Source organism: Lepus europaeus, chromosome X, assembly GCF_033115175.1.
Source record: "Lepus europaeus isolate LE1 chromosome X, mLepTim1.pri, whole genome shotgun sequence".
Taxonomy (NCBI): Eukaryota; Metazoa; Chordata; class Mammalia; order Lagomorpha; family Leporidae; genus Lepus; species Lepus europaeus.
The window spans coordinates 77,170,789-77,192,274 of NC_084850.1; positions in this window are offsets into that span (position 1 = coordinate 77,170,789).

A 21,486-nucleotide genomic window follows, 5' to 3' on the forward strand; every position below is an offset into this window, starting at 1 on the left:
AGCCAGGAGCTTCTTCCGGGTCTCCCACACAGCGCGGGGGCCCAAGGACTCGGGCCATCCTCTACTGCTTTCCCAAGCCATAGCAGAGAGCTGGATCAGAAGCAGAGCTGCTGGGGCCCCAACTGGTGCCCACATGGGATGCTGGCATTGTAGGTGGCAGCTTTACCTACTACACCATAGCGCCGGCCCTGAGTATTTTGTCTTTATGTTTCAGTGAATATGTATGTAGGGATACTTTTAAAAATGGAAGAAAATTGCATTTTGAATGAGTAGATTTTGGTGCAAAATTTTTGAAAACTATGCATATTTTTTTCTTTTTTTAAAAAGATTTATTTTATTTATTTGAAAGACAGAGTTACAGAGAGAGGTAGAGGCAGAAAGAGAGAGGTCTTACATCTGCTGGTTCACTTCCTAAATGGCCACAGTGGCCAAAGCTGAGCTGATCCAAAGCCAGAAGCTAAGAGCTTCCTCTGGATCTCCTGCATGGGTGCAGTGGCCCAAGGACCTGGGCCATCGTCCACTGTTTTCTCAGGCACGTTAACAGAGAGCTGGATCAGAAGTGGAGCAGCTGGGACTTGAACTGGTGCCCATATGGGATGCAGAAACAGCAGGCCAGGGCTTTAACCTGCTACATCACAGAATTTTTTCATAATATGCATTTTCCGTGAACTCTTTGAAGATTTTATATACATATACATATAATATATATGTATATAAAATACATTTCCCCCTCTTATTCCCTTATCATGTAACAAATATTATATGGACTATGTATCATAGTATTAAAGTATTGTTAATTTGGGGTCATTGTTAAATACACTTAAAATGTATCAAGGAGGAGAGTAAACACCACTAAAAGACATTACTTCTTCTTATAAGTGTGTACTGAGATGAAATAAGTCTAAGAGAAGAACTTTATTTGTGGCTTAGTATAGAGTTGCAATCTAGGAGACACAAAATTCAAGCATCCTTAAAAATGTGCTCCAGGATTTTACAAAATCCTGGATGGTCTTATATTCAAACTACAAGGAGGATTATTAATTATGTCTCCTGTTATCAGGAATTGTGATTATTGCACCAAAGGTCAAACTTTACTGTAAAGGGAGGATTGGTCAAAACCTCAGGCAACAAGTAGGATGCTTTCACATATTATTGTAGAAGACAGTGAATTCCATTCCAAAAATAACAGTGTGGCTCAATTCACATGGTTTGCATATCCAAAACAGCACATAGCCACCATTTCAAGAACTCAACTACAGTTTGCCTGAGATCCGTTTTAACAAGAGTCCCTCAACTCTGTTATAAGTACCGCAAATCAATGCTATCCATCTTTGTAGAAGTGCTTAGTGCATTTTCCATTGTATGCAAGATAGTTGTATCAGGTTAGGCAAAGTCATGGAGTTGTTATTATCTTCATTCAAAGACTAAATATATTTAAGTGAATTCATAGGGGTATTAAGTTGACAAGGTATAATGAATTTGACTGGGACCCAGGATGCCCAGATATTTGGTCAAATATTTTGGGTATTTTTGAGAATTTTTTTATCTTCCCCCTGAAGAAGATCATTCCTCCTGCCTGTGTTCATGCCGAAACATCATTTTTTCCTGACTTTTAACACAAACTGAAATATTGTCTCTTTTTGTACCTAGAGGCTGTCAGCTACAAATCTATGTCACTGGTTCTCCTGGACCTTCAGCTTGCCAACTGTAGAACTTGGGTGTAGACAGCCTGCATAAATCATGCTAGCTAATTCTTTCTCTCTCTCTCTCATATACACACATACATACACACACACACAGTGGTACTCTTCAGTCCAATTGTATGCTTATCGATTTTATTTATATCTCCTCTATTAGCATATTCATTGCACTTTATTTATTTATTTATTTATTTATTAGCTATTTGTCCTATAGTTGGTAACATCCATTCAAAAACTGTTTCAGGTCCACTATGAATGATACCATACTTCACAGGTAGTTCAAATGCCTTGTAATAGACTAGTCCCAATTCCTCTCCTGTCTTTTATCACATTGCTGTCATTCAATTATCTGCAAGTTATATTACTGACTATAACATTGATATTACTTTGACAAACTATTTTATTAGATTAGCATTAAGAAAAATAAAGTTCCATTTACCTGTATTTATTGATTCTCTAACATTCCTCTTAAGTAGATCCGAGTTTCTGACTTTTGTTAATTTTTAATTTAAATTTTATTTCTTTGAAAGGCAGAGAGACAGAAATGCACAGACAGACGTTTATGTTCCATCACTGGTTCATTCCCTAAATGCCCACAACAATCAGGGCTGGATCATGCCAAAACCAGGAGCCCAGAATTCAATCCAGGTCCCTCATCTGGGTAGCAGGGAACCAAACACTTAGGTTACTACATAATGCCTCCTTGGGTATGGATTAGCAGGAAGCTGGAATCAGGAGTAATACTGAGACTTGAACTCATACATTGCAATATGGGCTGTGAACATCACAAGTGGCAGCTTAATTGCTATACCAAATGTCTGCCCTACTATGTTTCTTTTTCATGAAAATTTCTTTTAACCTTTCTTGCAAAAAAGATCTACTGGTAGAAAATACCCTGTTTTTGCCTGAGAATATCTTTATTTCACACTCACTTTCAAATATAATTTGCTAGATTATATAATTTCCAGATTTGTGTGTTTTATTTTGCTTTCAACACTTTAGATATTTCACTTACACTTTCTTGCATGGCTTCTCAAGATAATTTAATTATTATGATTGTTCCTTAATAAGTGATGACCCTACAACAGTGGTTTATTTTGTTTAGGTTAGAATAACAAAATGTCTTAGACAGCATACCTTAGAATTAACAGAAATTATCTTTCGCAGTTTTAGAAGCTGAAATATCCAAAATGAAGGAACTGGCATGTTCAGTATCTGGTGAGGGCTCACTTTTTGCTGTGACCTTCAGAGTGGAAGGGGCAAACAAAATCATTTGGGCCGGTTTCATGTAGGCACTAATCCCATTCATAAGGTCTCCTCCTTTGTAACCTAATCACCTCCCAACTGCCCCACCTAGGAACAGCATCACATTGTTGTTTTAGCTTCAACATATGAATTTGGTGGGGGGACAAGGGGACACAAATGTTCTAACCACAACATCTGATTTTTTCCAACATTTTTAAAAATATGCCTTTGACTTTTTCATAAATGTGATATACCCATTTGTAATTTTTTCAGTCTTTATCCAATTTGTTATCTGAGCTTCTTGGATCTGTGGTCTGCCTGGGTGTTGTGGTTTGCCATTTATTCATTTATTCATGTATTTATTTATGTATGTATTGGTTTGTATGTATGTATTTATTTATTTGGTTCATTCCTCAAATTTTCACAGTGAAGGTGGGACCCAGGCACACAATCCAAATCTCCCACGTGGGTGGCAGGAACCCTAATAGTCAGCCACCTCCATGGCCTCCCATGGCCTGTACTGATATGAAGCTAGAGTCAGGAACCAGAACTAGGAATCAAACCAAGCCACTCGAAGACAGGATTTAGGTGTCTTAATGTCTAGGCTAAGCACCCATTCTCTATCATTAAATTACTGAAGACTCTCAGCCATAATTACTTCAAATATTTCTTGATCTCCTCTCTCACTTTTCTCCTAATAGTATTGCTATTGAATGAGTATTACACATTTTGAGATGTTTCGCAGTTCACATTGTGATCCGCTTTATTTTTTTCTCTTTGCATTTCACTTTTGGAGTTACTTGTGATGTATCTCAGCTCACTGATTCTTAGCTGTGTCCTATCTGCTGGTGAGCTCATCAAAAGCAGAAGCAATCTCCATTTCTGTTACAATGTTTTCTGTTTCTAGCATCTTCCTTTGGTTCTTTCATAACATTTATTTAGTTAGTTGAAAGAGAGAGAGAAAGAGAAGGAAAGAGAGAGAAAATTAGAGAGAGAGAGAGAGAGAGAGAATCCCCCATCCATGTTGGTTCCTGGAACTCAATTTGGGTCTTTCATGTGAGCGACAAGAACCAGATTACTTGGATTATCTCTTGCTGCTTCCCAGGGTGTGAATTAGCAGAAAGCCATAATCAAGCATGGAACTGGGGCTCAAATCCAGGCTCTCTGATACGGGTATGGATGTCTTAATCTCTGGGCCAACTGTCTTTCCTTTTAAAGCTTTAATTTTCTCTGCTTACATTACCCATCTAGTCTTTCATATTCTCTATATTTTATATTCCAGCACTATATTAGTTCTTCATCACTACAATTAAAATGCCTAATACAGGCTGCTTAGAAAGAAAAGGGGTTATTTAGGCTTATAGTTTTGGAGCTACACAGTCCAAGATTGGATGGGCCCATTGATCTGGTATCTGATAAAAGCAGTGAAAAGATTGAATGTGTGGACAGGAAGGATCATATGACAATCTAGGAAGCAGAGAAAGAAAAGCTAGGCCCAACTCAGCTTTTATAACTAATCTTCCCATTAAAACTACCTTCCCATGACACTACCCCAGTGACCTAAGGACCTCTCATCTGACCTACCTCTCAGACTCCATAATTAGATCAAGTTTCCATCTCTTCAGTATCATTAACTTATGACATTAAAGTTGAAATGTCATCATGAATTAGGGAGCCAAAGCTTGTTCAAACCATTGTAAGATCTTAACATATTAATCACAGTTACTTTAAATTCCCTATAAAGTAATCCTAGTATCTGTGTCATATCTGGTTCTGTTTTGATGCTTACTTTGTCACATCAATCTTTATTTCTCACCATTAGTATATCTAATATTCATTTAGTACTGAGTAGTAGGAACTGAGGAAGATAGACCTTTCATGTGAGGTTTTATGTTTAGCAGGCATTAAGTTAGGCTGCTATGCTTATTGTTTCCTAGAACTATAGCTGCCGGAGGCAACAATTTTCTCTCTTGTATTTTTTTTTTTTTTGCAGGCAGAGTGGATAGTGAGAGAGAGAGAGAGAGAGAGACAGAGAGAAAGGTCTTCCTTTTTGCTGTTGGTTCACCCTCCAATGGCCGCTGCAGCTGGCTCATCACGCTGATCCGAAGCCAGGAGCCAGGTGCTTCTCCTGGTCTCCCATGTGGGTGCAGGGCCCAAGGACTTGGGCCCATCCTCCACTGCCTTCCCGGGCCATAGCAGAGAGCTGGCCTGGAAGAGGGGCAACCGGGATAGAATCCAGCGCCCCAACCGGGACTAGAACCCAGTGTGCCGGCGCCGCAAGGTGGAGGATTAGCCTGTTAAGCCACGGCGCCGGCCAACAATTTTCTCTTATGTTTTTGTTTTTCTCCTGTATTCCATTTCAGTTTCCTTACACACTCCTTCTTAAATAAAGTAAGAGTCTTATAATTCTTTCAGCTGTAATGGACTATTATTATACAGGAACATAGTTCATATGAAGTGTGGACATAGAGGAAGCCTTCTTTTATCTAATAATAAAACATCAAACTTTTTATTAGGCCTGGACCCTTAAGATGTGACCTTCACAAGCATTTATCAGCTTTTTCCCCTCAGATGAGACAACAATCCACACTTCTTAATTTATTACTGAAAATTCATCAGATTTTTAGGATTATGAGCCCTGGAAATAAAACAAGACAATTTCTCCTCATTTCAATCAATCTCAAGCAGATCACCCAAAACCCAGATATTTCATAATTACAGTTGTCTTGATATCCATAGGGGATTTGTTCAAGGACCCCCATGGATACCAAAATCCAAGATGTTCAATTTTCTTCTATAAGATGGCACAGTATTTGTATATAACTTACGTACATCCTCTAATAATAGTTTAAATCACCTCTAAATTACTTACAGTATTTAATACAACATAAACACTATTTAAATACTATTCTGTGTTGCATATGTAATAATGGCAAGGAAAAGAAGGTCAATACCGATCTAGTACAGATGATTTTTCTCAAATACTTTTAATCTGTGGTTGACTGAATCTTTTTATGGAGAACCCATTGATACAGGGAGCCAGCTGTATATGACAAAAAGTAATAGGTAAAAAGGAGTCATAATAATTATTATGGTAGGCTATTGGATGCTTGCAGTCTTTCAGGAACTATATTAAGTGTTTTATATAGCTAATCACATTTCCCCCACAGCAACCCTATGATGTATATAGTGTTTTACTTCTACATTACACAGCAATATGAAGATTAGAGGGATTAAACAACTTGTCCATGTCCTCATTGTTAATACGTTTCAGAGTATCATTACAACACCAGTGCAGATCTAAATATTAAAGCAAATTTGAGATGAAAATTAATGATATTCATCCTCCCTGCATATTACATCACTGTTTCCAAAATGCTTCAATAATAAAATTATTTATAAGTAGATTATTTTACAAATGATAAATTTATAATTTATTCATCAGGTTATTATTAATAAATAATTTAGTTTCTTTGATGTTTGGGATATATTACTGTCTCTTAGACACCAATATTATTAACAAGCTAGCTAATTATCTAGTCTCTACAGCAGGGGTTAGGGGTTCAAATTATCTTCCGATTTAGTCTCTGATCTTAAAAGATTATTGCGTAGGGAAGACAGATAAACAGATAATAAAGAGTGGAGAATTCTATAGGATATGTTTGTGTAATATGCTATTGGAAATCAAGGGTATGACTACTTCCATCTGAAAATAATAGGAGTACCTCAAAGAAGGATATTGAAAAGTGTGTAGGAATTGGTCAGGTGGAAAGATAAAGACAATCTAGACATAAGCACCAGCACAGAAGTCTAAGCGTATGTGGTATACAAACATGTTATAAATGGGGAAGAGACTACTACCGTGAGGCAAATGTACATTGTCATGCATATAGAAGATATGTATGCATGTATTAGACAGTAGTGGAGAATGAAGCAGACAGGATTGGCTCTGATCATGTGATGAACATCTTGTTTTCTGTGACTAGTGTATACTTACAGCAAAGTAATTTGGATCCTTGGGAGGTGTTCAAGCAAAGGAGTGATGTAGTTTTATTTTCATTTCACATAGATTCTTCTTTGGGCAATACAAAGACTGTGGCAAGAGTAGAAAATCCTGGAGGTAAGAAGCCTAAATAGATGAAGGCTACTCTAATCCATGTGAGAGACTATAAATATTCGAGCTAATACAAAGACAAATAGGAAAGATGGAAAATGTATTAAGAGGTAGAATAGACACATTAAGATACAAGACTTGAGAAGTCAATGCATGATGAAGAGGAGGAACCATGAATGATTCTATAGCAGTTTCCCTCAGTCAGTGACAAACTATAAAGCTCATACATAAAGGAAAATATCACTTGCATTATGACCTAGTTTTGTTCAATTGCTTAGAGCCCAGTGAGCTTTTATTTATTTCATGGAAATCGATTGAACACTAACCTTACCTGCCTTGAAAAATATTTCCTACTATTACAATAAATGTGATAATCTTTGCATAAATTAAGATTTATCTTTTTCAACTAAAATTTCTTGTTTTATTACATCTCATCTAATTTATGAAAGGCAGAGAGAAATATTTAAAAAAACCTGGAAAATCACCATGAGCTTACGACTTATTTTGTTCACTACTATCATTTGTTAACTAGCATAGATTCTTGGCACACAGTGATTATTTATTTACAAATAAGCAAATAAGCACTTAAATAAATCCAGTGAAAGCAAGTAAAAAACCAGCACACTAATTAGCTACAATGTCATTAACAGAAGCGTTGCTGAAAAACTGTGAGTACATCAAGTTTTTAAAACCTTAATCACATGTCCTCCTTAATTCTCAATATAGTAAATATTAAAGAATTTCCATGCAAAACACTACATTTAGGATAACACTTTAAAATCATGTACTTAATACAAAAATGTATTTATAAGAGAACTTGCAACATGCCACTAACCAAATATATCATCTTAAAAATAATACTGTGAATTATCAGAAACTTCTGATTATTAAATAATTTTGGGAAGAGTGAGTGTCACCGACAGCAATCACCATACAAATTGTAGTCCAGAGAGATAAAAGCAACAGCAGTAAATCAAAGGTTCATTGAAATAAGTTCTAAGGGAGGAACAGACCAGTTGAGAGTGAATATGGCACCCTTTCTTCTTGGTTTGGGCTTTTAGCTCCGAAGTATAAGTGATGTGGACTAATGATGTCATGTTGTTCATGACTGGCATTTGTGATTAACATCTGGAAGTTGCATACCTTTGGGCTTTCTGCACATGTGACTATGAACTAGACTTTAAGTTACTAAGCTGTCATTTTATCAGGACACTCTAAACACAAGTTCAACTGCAAAATGGGTAGTCTTGGGTGGATGCCAGTAGATAGCAGAGTCCTTGGATTCAACCCTGGAAGAGGGTCTTATGGCACCTCAGCAGTCACTAAGGTTTAATTATTTATTGACATGAGGACTAATTTTGCAAGTAAGCTATTCTGTATTTTAGGTGAATTTATTGAAATGTGTTAAACCATACATGTACAAACATTATTGTTTTCCTATTTAAAAATTCCTTTTTATAGTTTACTTCCTTCACCTTGTAACATTTTTCCATCTATATGTAAATGGATATTATACTTACTGTCAATGGCTCCTGTTCCCAAGTTACGCTTCTCATAAAATCTACCCTTTCCTGGAATAATGACATACTATATTGTAACTGCGTTATTATAAGAAATATTTTTGTAAGGGAGGACAATGCAGATTACAGTTTTTGTGGTTTTATTTAAATCCAAATAGAATGTGCACATGAACTGTTATTCATTTTCTTTGCTGCACACAGCCTGTCATCACTATTAATGACTCTGATGGTCAACTGGGCCATCTTTTCCTTTTTGCTTTTTCTTTTTTTTTTTTTTTTTGACAGGCAGAGTGGATAGTGAGAGAGAGAGACAGAGAGAAAGGTCTTCCTTTTTGCCGTTGGTTCACCCTCCAGTGGCCGCTGCGGCCGGCGCATCGCGCTGATACGAAGCCAGGAGCCAGGTGCTTCCTCCTGGTCTCCCATGTGGGTGCAGGGCCCAAGGACTTGGGCCGTCCTCCACTGCCTTCCCGGGCCATAGCAGAGAGCTGGCCTGGAAGAGGGGCAACCGGGATAGAATCTGGTGCCCCAACCGGAACTAGAACCTGGTGTGCCGGTGCCGCAAGGTGGAGGATTAGCCTGTTAAGCCACGTCGCCAGCCCCCTTTTTGCTTTTTCTAAAAAAGATTATTTATTTGAAAGAGCTATACAGAGAGAGGAAGAGACAGAGAGAGAGAGAGAGAGAGAGAGAGAGAGAGAGAGAGAAAATCCATCCACTGGTTCTCTTGTCAAATGACCACAATTGCCAGAGCTGGGCCAGGTTGAAAACAGGAATCATGAGCTTCCTCCAGGTCTCCCCTGTGGTTGCAAGGGCCCAAATACTTGGGCCATCTTCTACTGCTTTCCAAGGCTATTAGCAGAGAGCTGGATCAGAAGCTGAGCAGTTGGGATTTGAACCAGCATCCATATGGGATGTCCGTGTCACAGGTGGACAGCTTTACCTGCCACGCCACAATGTTGATGCCTGGGCTGCTCTTTCCAAGATGGCATTGCAGCTCTCAGAGGAAACATTGTGAATGATCTCAGCACAGTGAGATTTGTTGCACATCAGCAGCGCTTCCAGCTCCATGATGATGTATGCCAATTACTTCAGGAAGCCATTGGGTAGCATGTGCTTTGTTTTCTTGCTGCTCCCATAAACATTGTTGAACATCAAGATGTGGCCTTTGACTCTTTTCACATCCTGTAGTTGGTCAATACCTCTGTGTTTATCACAATTACCCTTTGTCTTATCATATCAGCGTGACTGATGCCAGATGAACTTCTGGGCCTTGTTTTTGACGATTTTTAGTTCACAAGTGGTTTGAGGGTGGGAACAAGACTAATTAGGAGAAGGCTGCCACCTCGATAGGCTGCACTGAGGAACAGTGTCAGAAATATTTTACAATAAGAAGCAAAAACTGAAATAATAGATGTAGCAGCATAAAAGATTAAAAGGAAAGAATAATCTGCTTAAAAAGCAAAACTAGTCTATCAAAGCAGAGCGTTTTATGTACTGTAAGGAAGGGAGAAAGATATCTTCCAATGAACACATTTATTTGTCACCTTCCTTGAAGTCCATGAATTGTCTTTTAAAATGAATTCCTACAAGCTTTTAGAAGCTCTGTTACTAGAGAGAGTAATTCTTCCTTGTTTTCCTGATATTTTCCCAGTTTTTGTACTAAAAGTACAATATCCCAAGAAATCTCTCTTCTCAAACTAAACTGGAATAGCTAGTCACTCTATCTGAAACATTCTAGATAAAGGGGAAAAATCACAACTTTATACTTTTAAATTAATTTGCATGTTCTAATATTAAGCAGACTGATTTGATGTATTCACTTCACTACAAAATAAATGGAATTAAGTTTATAAACAGAATCTATTTATTGAATTCAAAGACACCATCCCTTGGTTTCAACCATAAGTTTTCAAGTAGTTTATTATTTTGAATGCTATCTAGAAAGAATTAAATATGTCCATAAAACGCAGATATATACCTTTCATTGCAACAAAATATGTTACTGCTGGATTGCTTACAGCACTGTCACATTTGTATTTTACTGTTTCTCATATACTGTAGTTATAGATTTCACAAGAGATGATAGTTTAAGATGTTAATTCAATGAAATTCTCATGGTTTAGACAGTTCTTTTCTTCACACATCACAGAAATCTTACAAGTAATCAATGACAGCTAAAAATTAAAAGAATTATATGTGGTAAGTTTAAAATTGTGGGAATGAGTTTACAACATCCATATCAAAAGATGAAATTCAATGTTGAATGCTAAATTTCAAATAGAAATGAAATATTTTCTTCATAATATTTTACCCTTATAATAATACTTTAAATACTATTCTAATATTCTTATTCAGAAAAAGATACAAACATCCTGGATTTTAATATTGTACTATGTGTTTCTGCACTAGGGTTTGGACCTGGAATCCAATTAGGACCAATTGGATCTAATGGGGAAATCTGTTGGCCTAGTGTGTTGTTTCTACAAAAAAGGCTTTCTTCTATGAAAAAGAAAATAAACTAGGAGCATGTTCTGCCTTATCTTTTCCTGCTTCAAAGGTAGTTTAGAAAATGAGATTTCCAGAATACCAGAACATCCATTATGGGCACGAGAAGATGAGATCCCTTCAAGGGAAGAAGACTAACTGAATGAAACAAGCCATCAACACCTGAACCATTGATCTCTGGTGTTATTATGTGAAAGTAGCAAACCTTTAAGACAATCTAATTTCATTACATGTAGCTGAAAGCATTTTAAGTGATACATCACTTTTAACAACAACAATAAAATACTATGGCTATCAACATGACAAAACATAATTGGTTGTGTAAGCAACTGAAATTTACCAGTATGATATTTGTCTTTATCCATTTCATTGCTTTTATATTGTTACTTTTTGTTGCTGGTAATTAACCCTCTATGCTGTCTAAATTGGTGATTTTTCCCAAGGACTAACATGGTGACATTGTCTACTCATAGATGCTAGGAAATTCCTATTATAAGAATTACTAATGTGCCAGCAATTAACCAGAAAGTTCCCACAGATTTCTCCCTCATGAAAAGTTCATAAAAGGAATTTTTAGTCTCTAGTCTAGTATGTAAGGAACATGGAGGTCAACACCCCCATCCACACAACAAGGAAAAAGTTGAACAAACGCGAAAGCAATGTATATAAATAAAAAAATGTATATAAATATAAATGTATCTGTTGGGTCACGAGAGAAACCACTGTCTCCAAAATTGGAACAGAAGATAAGTGGATACAGAGGAAAGAAATTTATTGTACTAGAAACCCACATGCAGAAATTTCTATATTAACCAGTCTGGGGTAGTAAAAACTAAAGGATAGTTATTAAAAAATAAAATGAATTAATAAAAAGAGGCTTGGTACAGGCAAGTTGGGGAATTAGAAACTTCAAGGGGGTGAAGTCTTAGAGAGGTTTATGCACTCTTGTGAATCTTACCTGTAGGAGATTTATTAAGCTTTCGCAGAGAAGACCAGAGGAAACTGTACATTGGTAATTCTAGCAGGAAGAGAGGAAAAGTAGCCATTGGAAATACACCAAAGCACTTGGTTTTCTTTTTTTTTTTTCTAACAAAGCCTGCCCATTGATTAGGGCATAGACCACCCCTTGACTGGATTGCCTGCCTTGGCTATATAAGTTGTTGTAGCAACTGAAATAAGGACTGATCATCCTAGAATTTGGAACCAAGTCATCTTCCCTCACTTGAGAGAGGGAAGCCTGCAACTGACATGCCTACCGTGTGGGCATACGGCATTGACCTAACGAATCAAGGAAGTCCCCCAGTAAGCATAGGACATACATACAGTCTGATACACCACTGTCTGTTCATCTAAGATAGGGAACCCCCTGCAGAATGCCATCAGCTGCTGAGGTGCTAGGAAATTGCATTGTTATGGCAGCAATGCTGTACGTGTCTTTCCTTTGGCTACAGTTGGTGGGGCACGCCGCTCTTAAGCGCTCAAACATGGGAAAGATACCCCCCTCTCAGAATCCCACACAGATTACCAAACATAGTGAATCTGTGAGTGATAAGAGCCTGACACTCCAGGTCCCTGTCTCACAGACAACAGTTGATGACTTAGGGAGAGAGAGCTCTGTTGGTGAAAATGACATGACAGCAGACAATGCAGCAATGCCTGGTCAGCCACCCCCCAAATATACATGGGATGAACTTAGATGACCTCGAGGCAGTAACCCATGCGAGGTCATCCCATCTGCACTCAGTGATGATCCCCACATTTGTGGCAGTCCCCAGTCACCCCAGGCTCTCAGGGCAACTGCTAGACCCCATCCCACCCACATGTTTCCCATAAATGTAGGAGTGGACGCAGAATTCAGGCCCTGGATTCCAACGTCTGTAAAAAGGATTCTGCTAACCAAGGGTCGAGGATATGCTTGTGTCTTTCCAGAGAATGCGGGACATCCCATTTGGGTACCAGCCAGAAACATCAAGCCTGCAATGACAGACAACCAGAACCAGCTGAACAAGACTGAGAGTCCGCCTTGTTAGCAGATGCACCTGCCCTATCCTCCTACCCTGAGAAACTGCCCATAGCCACATCCGTTACTGTTTTATACCCCACTAGCTCTGGTCAGCCACTTGAACGGCCCACAGCCTGTGTGCGGTCATGCCATTCCTGATTACCATTGTTCCTCATTCCTACCCTCATCTGAGCAAGCACTCCTGTGGTCTCCCGTTTTGAGCACTGGTTAGTCAATGACGGGTAAGATCCCCTGGAGGACAACCTAAGATAGGCACATCTGTATACGGAGACCACATGGAAATGGGGTCAATAATGGTATGGCCAAGAATCATGCCTCCCGTTGCTCAAAAATAAACGAAAAGGGGGAAATGTGGTGGAATGAGAACGCCATGCCATTGGCCGCTGGCAACAGAGTCTACCTGGAAACAGGCTGTGATTGGATGGCTTCAGAAACTGCCTGGCAACAGGGTGTGATTGGTTAGGACATAGACAACCTCTTGACTGGATTGGCTGCCTTGGCTATATAAGCTGTTGTAACAACTGAAATAAATGAGTCTGCAGGCTGCTTGCCTCACGCCTGCTTTCACCCTACTCTCGGGGTCTGTGTGCTTACTCTGTGCCTCTTGCCCCCACCATGCTCCTCCTCCAAGAAACGAATCCACAGCAACACTGCCCTAAATAGAAATTTTTCAACAAAGCCTAACCAACTAAGATTTTACCAGAGAATAATTAAACTGGAGGAAGTAAAATAATCAAATTCAGGATTTTGTTGACTTCCTAAAGCATCTAACATGGGGTAAGAGAGTGAGAAGCACTTGAAAAGGTGAGAAACAGGTGTAGTAAAAGGCTGAGGTAAAATCACAAAACAATATAATACTTCTCCTTCAGGTACATTTCTCTGAAGGGAGGCGAGAACTTCCACTTTGACTATGGCCTTGTCTAAATAAGGTCAGAGTTTGTGAACTCAAGAGGCTTCCATAGCCTTGGCAGCTCATGACAAGAGTCTCGGGTAATTACTGACATCATAAATAAGAGTGTCAATTTGTTAAATCAACAACATGAGTCACTGTGCACTTACTCCCCATGCAGGACCTCTGTCCTTAATGTGTTGTACTCAAACAGTACTTTACACTTTGTGTTTCTGTGTGGGTGCAAACTGTTGAAATCTTTACTTTAGTATATATTAAGTTGATCTTCTGTATAGAAAGATAATTGAAAATGAATCTTGATGAAAAATGGGATGGGAGAGGGATTGGGAGATGGGATGGTTGTGGGTGGAAGGGAGGTTATGAGGAGGAAAAGCCACTATAATCCAAAAGTTGTACTTTGGAAATTTATATTTATTAAATAAAAGTTGAAAAAATACATCTCCTTCTACTACCAGTGACCAACACATTAAAAAACACCTATGTATTATAGTTCCTCTTATCTAATATATTGTCTTCAGCTTTCAATGAAAAATTAAGAGTTATAGTAAAAGGCGATACAGTTTGAAGAGACAGGCCAAGCATCAGAACCAGACCTAGATATGATACAGATTTATGGAACATGTGGTAGATAATTTAAAATAACTGTGATTAATATGTTAAAGGCTCTAACAGTAAAATAAACAACATACAAGAACAGATGGATAATGTGAGCAGAGAGATGGAAATTCGAAGAAAGAACCAAAGAATATGTCAGAACTCAAAAACATTTAAAAAAATGAAAAACAGGGGCAGGCGCTTAGCATAGAATTTAATATGCTGATTGTGATGCCTTCATCCCACACTAGCCTGATCTGTGTCCTCTGTGTCCAGGCTCCTCTGCTTCTAGTTCAGGTTACATTTCATGTGCACTCTGGAAGGCAGCAGATGATGGCTCAAGCATTTGAGTCCCTGACACACAAGTGGGGGTCGTGGCTTAGATTCTAGTCTCCTGGCTTCAGCTCAGCCCAGCCCTGGCTGTTGAAAGCATTAAGGGAGTGAACCATTAGATAGAAGATATTTCTCTCTCTCCCTTTCTCTCTCTTTCTCTCTCTCTCTCCCCACCCACCACACTCTATCACTGTCTTTCAAATAAGATGGGCAATAAGTTTAAAATATTTTAAATATATCAGAAAATCCAGTGTGTTGTTTGCAAATTAATAGACATATCAATGGCACAAAATAGAAAATCCAAAAACAGAAACTTATAAATATCAACTGATCTTTGAAAATAGAGCAAAAATATTGTTTCAAACAACTGGCTTTGGACATATACATATAAAAATCAACCTTAGGTAGGCCTTAAGATTTTTTTAAAAGTGAAAAAAATGAATGCCTTTGAAGGGTACATAGTGAACTGAAGATGGCCTAAGAAAGCGTCAGTGAGCTGGAAGATACATCAGTAAAAACTTTACAAACTAAAATGCAAAATACAAAAATTCTCAAATAAAAATTGGGAAGAGTGAAAGAGAAAAACAAAAAAAAAGAACTTCCAAGAATTGTGGGACTATAAAAGGCATACAATATGCATAATGGAAGTACCATAATATCATAAGGAAAAGAAAGAGAAACTGGATTAGAATATTTGAAACAAAAATGACTATGAATTTCCCAGAATTGCATACAACAAACCTCAGAGAGAACAAAGCAGTATAAATGCTAAAAATCTGCCCCTAGAACTATAATAGACAAACTGAATAAAACCTAAGACAAAGAAAAAATTATTAAAAGAAATCACAGAGGAAAATAAATTAACTAGAGAGAAAAGGAAGATAAAGATCAGCATCTCTGATACCATAGTTGTAAAAGTGCTCAACAAAATATTATCATATATCCAAGTATATAAAGTAATTATGTGCTGCCAAAATGAAATGCTGCTTCTAGATTCAAAAATTGATTTATGTATTCTCCTGGGTTTCCAGACTAAAAAAAATACAATATAGTGCCAGCAGATGCAGAAAAAGCAGCTGATAAATAAAAATCATTCATAATAAAATTCTCAAAAAATTAGGAATAGAGGGGAACAACTTAGTAAAGAATATGTTAAAAAACATCCATGACAGGTGCGGAGTCAAGATGGTGGATAGTGAGGGCGCATACCGATAGTCCGGGAAAAGATAGTTTAATAAAAGTGGAGTTACTGTAGCCTCAGGAAAAGACTCAAGAAAAAAACTGCAGAAGAAATGATTCCGGATCTAGTGGATGTGACACAGAGAACCTACAAGGAGACCACCACGTGGAAGCCCAGCCACGGGAGCCGAGCCGGAGAATCTCGCCAGCACAGGAACGGGAGGTAAGACAAAAACCTCAGAAACCTGAGACATTGGCAGGGAAAGGCAGAACTAGGCCTGAGGCCCCACTGGGGAAAGTTCACCAGGCTGACTGGAGGAGAGAAAAAAAAAAACGAATAAATAAGGGGAACCGGCACGGGCACTAGCCTCTCTCTACACTCACCTTACAAAGCCGAGCAAGACAAAGAGCAGGCACCATTTTACATATGTAAAGTGGCAACCTCCAGTAGCCAAGCAGAAAAACTTGACTGTGGTCAGGAGAAATAACAAGAGGTTAGAATCTAGTGAAAGTAGGTAGAGCTAATGATCTGAGACTGTGAAAATCCGAGGTGGGGCAAGAGAACTCACCAAGAACACAAACTCCGTAACTTTGGCAACCCAGTGAGAGACTGTGGAGAAATTTGAGAACACATTGAGGGCTGCATAAACTCTGTGTGGTCCCAGGGGTAGATCAAACTGAATACCCACAGAGGCCAGATTTCAACTACCCTCAGTTCCACTCAGCTGTGCGGAATTACTTCCCAACTGAGTCAAAAAAAAATGAAAAGAAAAAGAAAAAGAAACAGAGAGAGCAATCAAGGGAGAGAACAAGCTGGGTTAGTCACCTTTGGCACACCCTTGTTGCCATTGAATTCTCAACAGTGTTGCAGTGGGTTCGTTTCTGAGAGGAGCAGCGTGGTGGGGGCAAGAGGCGCGGAGTCAACACACAGACCCTGGGAGTCAGGTGAAAGCAGGCTTGAGGCGAGCAGCCCGCAGACTCGTTTATTACAGTTGGTACAACAGCTTATATAGCCATGACCAGCCAATCTGGTCAAGGGGCTGTCTATGCCCCAACCAATTACAGCCTGTTGCCAGGCAGTTTCCAAAGCCATCCAATCACAGCCTGTCGCCAGGCAGTTTCAAATCCATTCAATCACAGCCTGATGCCAGGCGGGCTCCGTTGCCAGGTGGGTTTCAAAGCTATTCCTGAGTAACTGATGCTCGCTTGCCAGTGGCCACCTTTGCATGGCCTTCTCATTCCACTACACACCCTTAAACCTGAAGAGTCAGAGCTCTCTGGCCGCATCCATCACAGCCTCTAAGGATCCATCAAATCAGACCGCCCACTTAATCTAGAGGCATAGTATAACGAGAAAAAAACACAACAGCAAAAAAAAAACATAAATTATCTCCAATATACCAAAACAAAAAACGCAGAAACCGAGGTAACAAGAGCAAGAAAGCCACTATGATGCCCCCAAATGAACAAGACACCCCAATTCAAGATTATGAAGATGAAAAGATAGAGGAAATGCAAGAAGCGGATCTCAAAAAGTTGATAAGAACATTAAGAAGTTCTCAAAAACAAATTCATGAACTACAGAAATCCTTAATGGACAAGATAGAAAATCTCTCACGCGAAAATGAAATATTAAGGAGAAATCAAAATGAAAGGAAACAACTAGTAGAACAAGAAACTGTGATAGTGATGAAAAACCATAATGAAATTAAGAACTCAATAGATTAAATGACAAACACATTAGCCTTAAAAACAGAATAGGTGAAGCAGAAGAGAGAATATCGGACTTAGAAGACAGAGAACAGGAAAGGAAACAGGCAAATCAAAGAAAAGAAGAGGAAATCAGAAATAAAAAAAAATTGTCGGGAATCTATAGGATACTATTAAAAAACCTAACATTCGGGTTCTAGGAGTCCCTGAAGGCATGGAAAGGGAGAAGGGATTAGAAGGCCTTTTTAGTGAGATACTAGCAGAAAATTTCCCAGGTTTGGAGGACAGAGGCATCTTAGTACAGTAAGCTTATAGAACCCCTAATAAACATGACCAAAAGAGATCCTCATCACGACACGTCGTAATCAAACTCCCCACAGTGAAACATAAAGAAAAGATCCTAAAATGTGCAAGAGAGAAACGCCAGATTACTCTTAGAGGATCTCCAATTAGACTCACAGCTGACTTCTCACCAGAAACCAACAAAGCTAGGAGGGCATGGCGAGGTATAGCCCAGGTACTAAGAGAGAAAAACTGCCAGCCCAGAATATTATATCCTGCAAAGCTCTCATTTGTGAATAAAGGTGAAATAAAGACCTTTCACAGCAAACAGAAATTGAAAGAATTTGTCGCCACTTGTCCAGCCCTGCAAAAGGTGCTTAAAGATGTGTTACACACAGAAACACAGAAACAGGGTCACCAATATGAAAGAAGGTAAAGGAAGGAAGCCTCACAGCAAAAGATAACAGGAATCTTAAAGCATATATTAGAAAATATCTTTGGCAAATGGCAGGGCAAAGTTACTCCTTCTCAATAGTCACATTGAATGTTAATGGCCTGAACTGTCCAGTTAAAAGACACCGATTGGCTGATTGGGTTAAGGAACAAAACCCATCTTTTTGCTGCTTACAAGAAAGACATCTTTCTAACAATGACGCATACAGACTCAAAGTGAAAGGCTGGAAAAAGATATACCATGCCAACAGAAATGAAAAAAAGAGCGGGTGTAGCCATCTTAATATCGGACAACATAAACTTTACCACAAAAACTGTTAGGAGAGACAAAGAGGGGCACTTTTTAATGATTAAGGGATCCATTCAACAGGAAGATATAATGATTATCAATGTATATGCACCTAAATACAGGGCAAAAGTTTATTTAAAAGACTTGTTAAGGGACTTAAAGGGAGACTTAGACCCCAATACAATAGTACTGGGGGACTTCAATACTCCACTCTCAGAGATAGACAGATCAACAGGACAGAAGATCAACAAGGAGACAGTAGATTTAAATGACACTATAGCCCAAATGGATCTAACTGATATCTACAGAACATTTCATCCTACACATAAATCATTTACATTCTTCTCAGCAGTACATGGAACCTTCTCTAGGATTGACCACATTCTAGGCCATAAAGCAAGTCTCAGCAAATTCAAAAGAATTAGAATCATACCATGCAGCGTCTCAGACCACAAAGGAGTGAAATTGGAAATTAGCAACTCGGGAATCCCTAGAGCATATGCAAACACATGGAGATTGAACAACATGATCCTGAATAAACAATGGGTCATAGAAGAAATTAAAAGAGAAATCAAAAATTTTCTGGAAGTAAATGAGGATAACAGCACAACATACCAAAACCTATGGGATACAACAAAAGCAATGTTAAGAGGAAAGTTTATATCAATAGGTGCCTACATCAAGAAATTGGAAAGGCACCAAATAGATGAGCTTTCAAGTCATCTCAAGGATCTAGGAAATCTGCAACAAACCAAACCCAAATCTAGTAGGAGAAGAGAAATAATTAAAATCAGAGAAGAAATCAACAGGATTGAATCCAAAAAAACATTACGAAAGATCAGCCAAATGAGGAGCTGTTTTTTTGAAAAAATAAACAAAATTGACACCCCATTGGCCCAACTAACTAAAAAAAACAAGAGAAAAGACCCAACTCAATAGGATCAGAGATGAAAAGGGAAACGTAACAACAGACACCACAGAAATAAAAAGAATTATCAGAAATTACTACAAGGGCTTGTATGCCAGCAAACAAGGAAATCTATCAGAAATGGACAGATTCCTGGACACATACAACCTACATAAATTGAGCCAGGAAGACATAGAAAATCTAAACAGACCCATAACAGAGAGAGAAATTGAAACAGTAATAAAGGCCCTCCCAACAAAGAAAAGCCCAGGACCAGATGGATTCACTGCTGAATTCTACCAGACATTTAAAGAACTAACTCCAATTCTCCTCAAACTATTCAGAACAATCGAAAAAGAGGGAATCCTCCCAAATTCTTTCTATGAAGCCAGCATCACCTTAATTCCTAAGCCAGAAAAAGATGCAGCATTGAAAGAAAATTACAGAACAATATCCTTGATGAACATAGATGCAAAAATCCTCAATGAAATTCTGCCCAATAGAATGCAACAACACATCAGAAAGATCATCACCCAGATCAAGTGGGATTTATCCCTGGTATGCAGGGATGGTTCAATGTTCACAAAACAATCAACGTGATACACCACATTAACAGACTGCAGAAGAAAAACCATATGATTCTCTCAATAGATGCAGAGAAAGCATTTGATAAAATACAACACCCTTTCATGATGAAAACTCTATGCAAACTGGGTATGGAAGGAACATTCCTCAATACAATCAAAGCAATATATGAAAAGCCCACGGCCAACATCCTATTGAATGGGGAAAAGTTGGAAGCATTTCCGCTGAGATCTGGTCCCAGACAGGGATTCCCACTCTCACCACTGCTATTCAATATAGTTCTGAAAGTCTTAGCCAGAGCTATTAGGCAAGAAAAAGAAATTAAAGGGATACAAATTGGGAAGGAAGAACTCAAACTATCCCTCTTTGCAGATGATATGATTCCGTATTTAGGGGACCCAAAGAACTCTACTAATAGACTATTGGAATCATAGAACAGTTTGGCAAAGTAGCAGGATATAAAACCAATACACAAAAATCAACAGCCTTTGTATACACAGGCAACGCCATGGCTGAGGAAGAACTTCTAAGGACAATCCCATTTACAATAGCTACAAAAACAATCAAATACCTTGGAATAAACTTAACCAAGGACGTTAAAGATCACGATGACGAAAATTACAAAACCATGTTGTTGTTGTTGTTATTCTAGTACTAGTGGTTGAACTCTGTAATTAACACACAACTATTCTTAGGTGTTTAAATTTTAACTGAAAAGTGTTCCCTGTTAAATATAAGAGTGGGAGAAAGAGAGGGAGGAGATGTTCAATTTGGGACATGCTCAATCAGACTTGCCCCAAATGGTGGAGTTAGAAATGTGCCAGGGGATGTTGAGCCAAGATGGCGGATAGTGAGGATGTGTGCCTTAGTTTGGGAAAATAAACTTTCATAAAAGTGGAATTACTGTAGCCTCAGGAAAATACTCAAGAAAAAAACTGCAGAGGAAACGCTTCCGGATCTTGTGGATGAGACACAGAGGACTTACAGGGAACCCACCGCGTGGAAAACCAACCGAGACGAGCCGAGCGGCAGCGGCGGGAGAGGAGCCAGAGCCACAGAATCTCGCCAGCGCGGGAACCCAGGAGGGTAAGACAAAGACCTGAGAAGTCTGAGACATTGGGGGGAGGTGGAACAGAGGCC